Source organism: Triturus cristatus, chromosome 3_1 (genome assembly GCF_964204655.1).
Source record: "Triturus cristatus chromosome 3_1, aTriCri1.1, whole genome shotgun sequence".
NCBI classification, from domain to species: Eukaryota; Metazoa; Chordata; class Amphibia; order Caudata; family Salamandridae; genus Triturus; species Triturus cristatus.
In genome coordinates, this window is record NC_140583.1 from 1,001,988,208 (window position 1) to 1,002,000,276 (window position 12,069).

The following is a 12,069-nucleotide window of genomic DNA, read 5'->3' on the forward strand; positions in this document are numbered from 1 at the left end:
TCCCCATTACAGGATGGCTACCACCCTATCCTTGCTTACTTTCCCTTTTTTCTTCACAGCCTGTTAAATAAAGACCTCCTTCACACTATTTACCCGGCTGCCAGAAAAAAATGTGCATCATCTCTACTGCTTAGCCTTTATGCGGCTAAACAGCGGAGATTATGAACTATTTTGCCAGCCTTTGGTTAAAATAGCAAGGATTATGTATGGTTTGGCCGGCGGTTGAGTAAGTAGCTACTCTGTTTATTAAAAGTGATGGTTTTAAAATTAAGAGCCGTTCCTGCTCTGTGCCCTGAAAACAATGCCATTAGCTAGGCGAGTCAGTTGTCATGTTGTCCCTTTATGTGGCCTAGAATCTTATTATAATTGGAGAAACATTAAAAAATTAATCTAGTAAATCAAACATGCAAGGTTTTTGTACATCACACATTCTGAAGTTCCATATTTTGATGGTGCTGTCATACGTTATAATTAAGAAAAAGTAGTCCTTTTAAATTAAAAAAAAAAGGTCTTAGGATCACACAATTTGGGCAAGTGGGAAAAGCAGGGTTGATCCCAGGCTTTCTGCTATCACATAGTGCATGTCAGCCACTAAATGAGTAGTGTTCTCTCACTTTTTTTAAAAATTCAAAACGTAATGCTTTGTTTATAATTCTTTGCAAACCAGGCTAGTGTGTGAGTGGCAGTCAGAAACCACATGAAAGCTTGGGTTGTTTTGGGCTCGAGGGTCCAAGGGGATCGCGAGCTTTCAGTGGCTTGCCCACATTTACTTTTTATTATTAATGATTTAGTTATCATGCCTTCAAGCAAATTCAATAAGCAATAAGTTAATATCCTAGATTCTGTGTAACACCTAGAGGCCATTCAGTTGTTCCTGGTGTGAGATGGGAAACAGGCATTACAATGCGGCTGTAACCACAAGAGTATCTTTACCATGCATGTGTTTCAACGTATGCACTGTTACTACGCTTAGCCATTACCACACATTTTTTTTTACAATGCATATGCCTTTAACACGCATGCCTTTACAACAAATTAATGCTGAAAAGTTATAAATGGTAAAGACATATATGTTGCACTGGTGGTAAGGGCATATGCTGGTAATAGTGGTAAATGCACTGGTGTGGTCAAGGCTATCGGCACTGTTAGAGGAAACGGAAGGACCCTTCTGCTTCCTCTTGACCTCTGCCGCACCTCACCTGAGAAGAGCAGCCTTGTTGTCCTGTAGAGGTAAGGGGGATTGGGCCTTGGGCGGGGGGGAGGGGGGGGGGGTACGGATTTAGTGCTTTAGACTGGGGTGTATTTCTTTCTTAAAAGTTCTTGGGATGCTTGGGCCCGGTTTTAGGGCTTAGGCCAGGGTCAGGTATTTTTTAAAAGGGGGAGTTGTGCTGGGGTCTAGTTTTACGGCAGGGGTCAGGTATTTTAAAAAAAGCTGGAGACTTGGTTGGGGGGGTCACACTGGGGTCTAGTTTTAATGCTTAGGGTAGTGCTCAGGTATATTTAAAAAAGGACTTAGCCCGGGGGTGGGGGTAAACTTTTAGGGCTCAGGACAGGGGTTGGGTATTTTAACAAGGGCTGGGGGTGTGTGTTTGTGTATTTATAAATAATATATACGCATGCAGACACATACGCACACTGTTCACGATAGCCCTTTGGAAGTAGCCCAACCAGTTTTATCTGTGGCCCATTGTCTCCCCCCTTTAAAAACACCTCTAGATGCACCACTGCTTCTATATTTTAATCATGCAGGTTTAGGCATTAGGGAAAAAGCACCTGACATTTTACTCTTGATACTTTATTTGCAACCCAACCAGAGCAAATTACTTTTACTTCAATATCTAATGTGCACTACTGGTGACAGACAAAAAACTGTACTGTTCTTGCCATTTCCAGTGCCCTAATTTAGAAAATATTTTGAAGGGTAAATGTCTTGTTAAATCTGTGGCATTGAAATTCCTGAGTATTTTTGTAAACTTCTTTTTATTAACGTCTGCTCTGTGTACAGCCAATATAACAAGCAAAGCAATTGTACAGTGCTTACATCAGTTGTAGAAAAACTCAACAAGACCTCCCTCCCTCCACCATCCTCCTCGGACAGATTTGTGCTGTCCCTCGATGGTATCAAACACTTTCATATGCGTATCCACGGTCCCTTCCCTCCCCCTCAGGCATTATAGTGAATATTTTGCTATATAGTCCTATTCTCTTACGCACTAAAGGGGAGGGCAAATGACTCGTCAATTTCCTGCGACATGACCCCATAATTTGATACTCCCCTCATGTAAAGGCTGCCTCTTACGTCCCCAAAGCCCTTTACCATTGAGGCTTTAGCTCCTTCATCACGCCCGCATCTGACCATTGGTTATGTTCAAGTTTTGAGAGCCACCTCTAGGTAATCACTCGGAAGTTCCTGAGTATTGAGACCTTTTTCTTTTTAATCTTTATCATTTTATGGATGCAGATTACACTAAATATTCTACAACAAAACCAGAAAAAAACATTAGCACCATGGCTCGGCAACCACTCCGTTGTGTTATTATGGATATCTCCATCTGTGACCTCCACCAATGAACTTGTCATGTTGGCCCACATCCCTTGCTTACTTTGCAACTGGATTCAAGCTAGCCTGGCTGATGAGGGGTGTTACCCCGAAACCGGTCCCAGGATGCTTGTTTCCGGTCCTGGATGCTTTTTTCCAGTCCAGGGAACATCTGGCTTGGCAGTTTGGGCTGGACTGTTCCCATGAGGAACCGGGTCAAGACTGATTTGCATATGGCTGTGTCTGAACTGGGGTGTCGATGTGAGCTAAAGAACGATGATGGATTCAAACCAGATCTGTGGCAGGGGGTGAGTGTCTGAAAAGTTTCAGCGCTCCGTCCATCATCTCATTGTGTTTGCTTTGTTGCCCCAAGTCGGCATGTGTGCCGAGACGTGGGTCCCTTGTTCACTTTGCCACTGGACTCAAGCTAGCTTACCTGATAAGGGGTGTTACCCCGAAAGCGGTCCCAGGATGCTTGTTTCCAGTCCAGGGAAGACCTGGCTTGGCAGATCCGGCTGGACTGTTCCCATGAGGAACAGGGTCAAGACTGATTTGCAGATGTCTGGGTCTGAACTGGGGTGGCGAAGTGAGCTAAAGAAAGATGATGGAATCAACCCAGATCTGTGACTGGGGGTGAGTGTCTGAAAAGTTTCAGCGCTCCGTCCATCATCTCCTTGTGTTTGCTTTATTCAACATACCAACTCACCAGCGCAACAAGCTCCTCCCTAACAACCATCCGTCATGGCCTCCTGTATGTGTGGTTCTTCAGCTAGGACCGATTTTAGCATTGCCTTTACCCATACCTTTTCAGAGGGGCCTTTGGGAGAAAACCAGTGCATCACTATCTGTTGTTTTGCTAACAGAAATTCCAGATCTGCAAATTTATACTTGTTGGAATGGCCATTTTTGCAGCATTACCCCAGACATTTAGCCTTCCTCCTTCTGTTTTGGCTGCATTCTTTTTGTTGGCCTTAGGACTCTGAGCACTTTACCACTGCTAATCAGTTCAAGTTATTACAGTATTTTTATGTAGCACTTATAAGACCGTTTCACAGTTTGTAAGTGATTTAAACAACCGCTGCTACTATTACCTAATGTAATGGTACTGAAGTTATTGACTGTGTATGGATGAAAGGCTGAGGTGACCTTGCCTAAAATTGAACTTGTGACCTGTAAGTCACATATAAAAGTCAGCAGTGTTAACTCGCTGACCCATCTTTTTGCATACATTTAAGGAACTTTTCATTGGCTAACAATGACTCATTTTAATGAATAGCCATAAGATAAATTGGCTTACCTGAGGGTGTACTTCCACCTAGATTTGGCCCTTCACTAAATGTGACACTTTAATGGGAATTAAAAAGAACCCTTTCTGCATTGGTTAGAATCTTTAGGACAAACCAGTTAAGCAAGCCCCTACACAGCTAAATTTAAGATTAGAAAATTGGTAATCTTAAAGTTGGTGGCACTGCATCTCTTCCTCTGGCTTAATTGTCCAGACTGCATAGTTTTGCCAATTTTCAGCAGGCACACCCATGGAAATACGCTGTCACTGGTAGTGCTGGTGTAACCAGGATGTATAGTGTGATGGCATGACAGCATCACTTTCGGAGCATTTCCTGAGACCTATTGACAATTGGGAATTTGGGTGCCAATTGGGGTAGCCTTCCTCTACCACCAGGGGAACGGCAATTGCCACTTACATAATTGGGGCTGGGTATGCTGCTCACAGTCATCATTGTTCTTATTTTTGAAAATGTTTGCAACTTTTCAAAATATGATTGCCTTGCTACTTTATATTCCGAGCTTTGAAAGCTCCACGTGCCGCCCATTCCAGAAGACACCTAGCTTTAATACTGAATCGTCTAACATCTTCATCCAAGTTCATATTTTCTTGTATGGAACAATGCAAATTTAACAACAAATGATGATGTTTCTCTGTTGATCCCAGACGGCTATCCCAATTAATTATTTATGTGGATATTAAGGAATAGTTTTGTTATTAACAATAAGTTATTTTGAGCTTTAGATTACTCGTTAACACGTGGCTCAACCTTCTCACTACCTGGTGTGAAATTTAATCCACTCCTATGGAATCTTTGAAAACCAGATCCAGTGTTTAGATATTTGTGTTTGAAGATGACTATAACACATACCTCTTACAGCATTAGGCAGCTTGGAGGTGGTTAAGTGACTAGCTGTGTAGATTCTTTGGATAAAAGAGAAGGACAGATATCCTGGATAGACAGGACTTGAGAATTATCCAGTACACCTTGGACGTCTAGAGTTTGGCAGATATGGTGCAAAGGGCCTTATGGTGTACATCAAGTAGGTCTTTGTTTTTAATAATAGAGTGTTAGCTTTGCTGGGTTAACTAAGAAAGTGGTGGCGCAAATGTGCCTGGAGTTGGTGACCAAAACCAACCTTGCTGGAGCTGCACAGATAGAGCTTTGTAGTTAAAAGCGCTGTCAGTGAGCGGGTGACCTCCATCATGAAGTTCTTGCTGCACGGGTCCCCTTTCTTTGTGCAGTGGTGAGAGATGACTTAACTGGGGCTACCGCAGAAGTTTTCTGGCGGTGGTGGCAGCAGCACTAGGTGTTACCAATTAGAGAGCATGTGAAGCTGGGTCCTGAATAAGCCAGGCAGCAATGTGAATGTGACAGGCCTTGAAGCTAGAGTGGAGTGGCATGTAAATACTTAAATTGATAAACATGAATTTTTCTTGTCTCAGGGATAATTCAAGTGGGAATCTACTAAAGACAAAAAGAAATGATGGGAAATGTTAGACTCTATGATGAAGAAATTGGATTAAGGGGAAAGTCTCTGTTAGAGGTGGTGGTGAGGCCAGAGGGGATGAAGTCTAGGTTTTTATGAGCAGAAGTGGTGATTTCAAGCATGGAGATATGATTGAAGGTGGTGTAAGAGAGATCAGAGACTGCAAGTTCGGTATCGTGTGATTTGATAGTCTTTCATAATTTGAATGGTGTGACACTTATCAACAGTAAAATAGAAGTCATGGAAACAGGTGTAGAGCTGCCAGTCTCCGCATAATAGGGTTTCCTTCCCTGACCACCAAGAAAGCCAAAAGAGGGCTCATGAGTTCTTTCTAGGGCAAAGCCTACCAAACAGCTGCCCTGTCTTGAATGCTAAAGACATCTTTGGGGCTTTCAGAAAGCTTCCCTAGGAATGCATTACGCCAGTTGCTTACCATTGGTTTTGTGATTTGTAACACATTTTCCGGCTTTCTATTTGCTGGCGTTACGTGTTTTAGGCTGTCCAGGATGAGGTCATCCCTCCCAAGGAGCAAAGCCTTTTCAGTCCAACTCCCCTTTTATTCGTCCATTCATGCTCCTTTCTGTAAACAGGCCTGTAAATCTTGTTTTTATCTTTTCACATTTGCTGTGCATTCAAAGACCGAGGTCAAATGTCAGGCTCTGTATTCCAAGTGAGCTTGGTGTTTACTTTTCTTAATCTGCTGGATACTGGAAGTAGGAAAGGTTTTTTGTCTAGCACACAACAACATTTAAATGAATAGTGCAAGAATTTCAGAATATTTCTGACATAGGAACACACATGAAGCACATGTTCTGGTAATTCTGAAGTGTGCTGAAAACAAATATTTGAATATGATCAAAACAAATAGTTACACTAGATGATGCCATTTCCACACAATATCGTTTGTGAGCTGTATAGTTTTATCAGTAAAACTGTATGTTAATACAAATGTAGTGGTCATTTCACATGAAAATGTGCTGTCTGTAACAACAGTGTGCTACTACACCATCCATACTCCCTTTCACAGCACTGCACTCTACTCTGCACCACTCCACTTTACACCACTGCACTCTCCGCCACTGTACTCTACTACACTCTGCACCACTTCAATCTCTTCCACTGCACTGTACGCCGCTTCACTCTACGACTCTCTACTCTACTCTGCGCCACTGCACTCCAGTCTAGGCTACTCCAATTTACTCTGCACAGCTTCACTCTACGCCACTCTGCAACACTGCGCTCTATGCTAATGCACTGTATGCCAATACACTTTACGCTGTAACTTGCAACTTTGCACCCCTGCACTCTACTGTACGCAACTTTAATCTACACTGTATGCCACTGCACTCTACACCACTTTACTCTACAACATAACACTCAACGCCACTCTACTCTATGCCGCTGCACTCTACCCTGCACCACTTGCCTCTATGCCACTTCACTCTACTCTGAAACAATGTACTTTACGCCACTGCACTCTGCTCCACTCTGAGCCACCCCACTCTGTGCCACTCAACTCTACACCAATGCACTCAACACAACTGCACTCTACACCACGGCACTCTATACGGGACCACTCCACACCACTGCACTCTTCGACACTCTACCCTGTAACACTATACTCTACCCCTGAACTCAATGCCACTCTACCCTGCACTACTACACTTTATGCCAATGCACTACATGCCACTCTACTCTGCATCACTGCACTCTACGCCTCTGCACTCTGCATTACTGCATTCTATGCCACTCTACTCTGCAGCACTCTACGCCACTGCACTCTCTGCCACTCTACTCTACTTCATTTTACGCAATGTACTCTATTCCACTAGACTCTGTCACTCTACTCTGCACCATTCCACAATGCATCACTGCATTCTATGATGCTTGTGTACTCCGCTGGATTGAGTGCCACTGCACTCTACACCGCTATATTCTGCCACACTCTGTGCCACTATACTCTGCAACACTCTACACCAATGTACTCCACACCAGTCCACTCTACTCTATGCCACTCCATGTCACTGAATTCTACTCTGCAGCACTCTTCTCTATGCCACTGCACTCTACTCTACACCACTGTACTCAATTCCACTGCACTGAATGCCACTACACTCTATGCCACTGTTCTCAACACCACTCTATGCCACTTCACTGTCACTCTACACCACTGCACTCCATAACACTACTCTGCAATACTGCACTCTACGCCATTGTGCTCTGCACTACTACATTCTATGGTAGTGCACTCTTCACCACTGCACTCTGCAGCATCCACTCTATGCCACTGCACTCTATGCCACTGCACTTTATGGTATTATGCTCTAAACCACTCTACGCCATTCTACTCTGCACGACTTTATGCCACTGTACTATGTGCCACTCTACTCTTCACCACTCTACACCGCTGAATTCTACTATGCCACTCCCTTTTACGATGATGCATTGTATGGCTCTGAATTCTATGCCTCTGCCCTCTACGCTAATACACTCTACACCAGTCCATGCTCCTCTATGCCACTCTACGTGACTCAACTTTATGCCACTCCAATACACGATACTCTTTGCCACTCCACTCTAATACACTCCACCCCACTAACTATTAGCCATGCTGAACAGCAGCCACACTGGTGTACATCATAGCTAAAGCACATTGGCAAAGCCAATAGCTCTTGCATAGGTGAGACCTGTTGGCTTTGCTAATGCTGTTCAAGGATCATTTCACTGCTACCTCGACCCCAGCTCCTTCGTGGTGCTGTGGGCATACAAATTCTCCTCAAAAGTGGGTGCTACAGACAATATTCGAGAAGGGAAAATCTGGGGGCATGAACTCATCTTGGACCTGTCAGCCACCTCGAAACAAATCTTGACTTACAGCAGGTGGATCCTTATTTTGCCTGACTTTAAAGTTGACACTGAGAAATAAAAGCATCAAATGTTAACCCTAAGGACATTTTTTTTGTCTCTGGGTGCACTGCAGACTCTTTCATACCTGGCCAAGCTGAAGGTGTTCTAATAGAACACCTCGTATATTCTCTTATGTGTTGCACTTGCATTATTCTTCCATGAAGGTGCCAATGTCTGCACATCCATAGGTTGGTCCTAAGTGACTGTTGTTGGTGACAATTGTTTTCTGTAAATGGACCACTCTCGTCCAGTACATGGTTTGATTCTTATCATTGCCTCACGAATGTCGGTGTTGAGTGCTAAAGAACAGCAGTTGTATTAGTTCTCTTTTCCTTTTGGGCATAAGCTCTATGGGAAAGTGGTTCCTCTGCTCACCCTCTTCCACTTCCCGTTCCCCCTTGTTCCATCTCCCTGCCCCTTTCCTTCCTATTGACTTATTCTTATATATACACCCTACTTGTCTCCCTCTTGGTGGGGATATGTTGTGTTTGTAAAAGCGAGATCTTTGCCACCTTAAAATTATAGTATATTAGTTAAATATGTGTTGAGGACATGTGCTTGGTGAGCGACAAGTCACACGTGTTTTTTCCTGTTTTGTTTCATGCTTTGTAAGAAGTATTTATAACACATACAGTGTACCTTTTTGTTTGTGTTCTACGTAATGAAAACATTTAAACCTAAATTCAGTGGCGTAGCTAGACCTACTGTCAGCCGGGGCGGACACTAAGTTTGTCGCCCAGTGCAGGTAACAGCAGGGAGTGCTGCCCAGGAGGACCGCCCCCACCCCCCTAGCTACACCACTGCCTAAATTAAAATACACAAAATGTCCCAATCACTAAAAGCAGAGTATAAGTAGAGACTTTTAAACAGTAATTTCCATAAACATACTATTTACAGTTCGCAACAAAAAATCAAGTCAAATGCAAATAAGGCAAATCATAAACCAATGGTGCTGGAGCAGAGTGAGAAGTGGTAAACAAAACGGGGAAGAAATGACAAAGGTTTGTTAAGCATCACTATGTTGTTGCATGCTGCCCTCCATATGGAACTGTAAGATATAATATGAAGTCTTCAGAGACATGAAGGAAGCTTCTGGAAAATGAATTATTCCAGTCTCTCTAATTAACATTTCAAAACAGAGGGTGTGCAGAATTAAAACCCCACCACTGAAGTTTTCCCAAAGTGACAAAATAAATAATGTTCTCATAGTTTCGACCTTTTTAGTCTGTGCTCAGTTGCATTTTTGAGTGATTTTTCCTCCTCAAAACGTTTTGTGTTAGATTTTTCCTAAAATATACATTTTTTGTTGGAGAATTATCTTGGAATAAGGTAGATTTCGTTTTTTTCTTTAACATACCAGTGTTTTGTGGTACATTTTCACCCATTAGTTACTATCTGTGGCATCCAAATGCTGTCTTCTTATTTGTGCATTTCATTAGAAGTCCCTCCTCTGTGTTTTTAGCTCTTTCCTGCGATTTCAGTCAGAGAGTATTTTGGTCTGCCACCACACAGTACAGCGTGTGATGGCTTCTCTTCCCTCCTCCCATTTGGCTATTGAAGGTGTGGTGTTTTTTGTTTTGTTTTTTGTTTTAATAGTGTGATCTGGATCCGAAGGTCACCAGTTACGTTACACAAGGACACATTCATTATTTGGTAGGCACAGACAGAATAAGTGATTTGCCCAGAATCGCCCGACAGTCACTTGTGTTATGGTGCTCGGTCCGACCGCAGCTTTGCAGTGCATTGCTGCTCGCACCCATGGCTGGGCCCCCGCTGTGATGGCTATAATTTAAATGCTGGCCGCCGGTGAATATTAATTCATTTACGAGGTTCGCCGGCCACAGGGAGAGAGCCAGGCCTTCTTCCGATCTGGCTATTGCAGGTCAGGCGTTGTTTTTTTTTTGTAGTTATAATAGCGCAACCCGTAGGTCACCCGTTACGTTACACAAGGGCACATTCATTATTTGGTAGGCACGGATAGATTACGTGATATGCCCAGAATCACCGGACAATCACTTGTTTTATGGTGCTTAGGCCGACCGCAGCTCTGCAGTGCAGGTGGTCGCACCCACGGATGGGCTCCCGCTGTGGGGGCTATAATGGAAATGCTGTCCGCCAGTGAATATTAATTCATTTCGGAGCATCCGAGCTCCACTGGCCAAAGGGTGAGAGACAGGCCCTCCTCCCAACTGGCTACTGCAGGTCAGGTGTTGTTTTTTTGTAGTTTTAACAGCTCTGACCGGACCTGAAGGGCACCAGTATGTTACACAAGGAAATATTCATTATTTGGTAGGCACGGGGAAATTAAGTTATTTGCCCAGAATCAACGATGTGCTCGCTGCATTGTGGGCCTTGTAGGTTGGCTTTTTAACAGTTTCATCATGGGCTCAAAAAGAAATTTGTCTTTCTTACGTTTCTTAGCACCCAGGATAATATGCTCCATAGCCAAAAACCTATAAGGTCCCAAAGGCGAGAACGATTGCATTGAAAAGGCTTGTTTAAACTGCACCAAGCCATAAAATTGATAACGTTGGCAATGCATTTTGAAAAACAATCTTCACTAAGTTCGCAAAAGCCAAATTTACCTACTTCACATTGACATATCGTCAAATGGTACTCTGCAACTAAGCATGGAAGAAAAGGTGACCAGAAAGGAGCATTTTCTACATTTGTTTGCATCTGTATCTGCAAAAGTAATGCTGTTTAGGTCTCGCTTACGGCCAGGTTTGTCTGCAGACAGATTTAGTTGTCCGTTGGCAACAAGCACTGTAGTACATCCAACTTTGACAGCGTGCCTCATTTATGAGGAATTGGCATGGGTCGCGCCGCAATTCGTCTTGCTGCGCTGCCCTACGCCAATGTGAAAGAGCAGGAATGCAACGTATTTACAATTTGCTGCCTAGCAGCGCCAACGTAGGCACCCTTGCACCATGGTGAGAGGGTGCCTCCCTTGTAGGCAGGATTGTTTTTGTGCAGGAAGCGGGTCTCAATGACTTTCTTGTAGATCTCACACACACACACACACTTTTTTACGGCCACCATCCTAGAATGCGTTTTAGAAGAATCATATATGTACCCAAGCACACGCAAAATTTCAGTTTTACAGTTAGTGAATTAGATTACACATGAAACACAATAAATCAATCTTTGGTTTCTTTCTCGTATCTTTCTTCTTTTTAATAATTCCGTTTGTACAGTAGTTCCCAAGCCAACACGTGTTTCGTCGCCTTCGTATGATCGTACATGCGACTTGTTCACAGCTAGGTAGAGAGTGATATGATATTTTACATTAGTTTGTTGTCATTATGATTCCTCGCAAACATTTGTTATTGTTACAAACAAATGTGCTCCCAGGGTGATTACAAAGACAATGTGCTAATTGATGTGATAACACCACATAGTTCGGTGTTAGTCCATGCAAAAGGTGCCATCCGTGACATGTAATCAGGTGTCGCGTCACACTTTGAGAAAAAGTTATACCGAAATATTCATTAGTGCTGGATGGTGAGAAGTGTGCGTGATAATGGCTGATTATGTGGTAGGAAATATTTTCTATATGGATTGTTCCATTGGTTTTTTCAATTTACGTTCTACAGGGGTCTCCCAGTGACACAACCTTAAACGCAACAATATGGTCCAAAAGTTACGTAAGTCAAGATTATTCTTTACCCTACCCAATTTATTCAATCAGGACCCACTGACCTGAACACTTTTATCGTATTGCGGTCTGTAAATATATATAAGAAGGAGAGAAGGGAGGAAAAGAAACACAAAACCGTGTAAATACAATTCTGTGTTGATATCTCAGAATTCAAGCTTGAAATAAAAGCTGTCAAGTGATGACACTC

The 12,069-nt window shown here is 43.1% G+C and overlaps 1 protein-coding gene across 1 annotated transcript in view; it reads left to right on the forward strand.

The window, feature by feature from the left end:
* The window catches only part of LOC146861392 (uncharacterized), a 38,280-nt gene that overhangs the window by 1,898 nt on the left and 24,313 nt on the right, over nucleotides 1–12,069 (forward strand). The window lies entirely within an intron of this gene.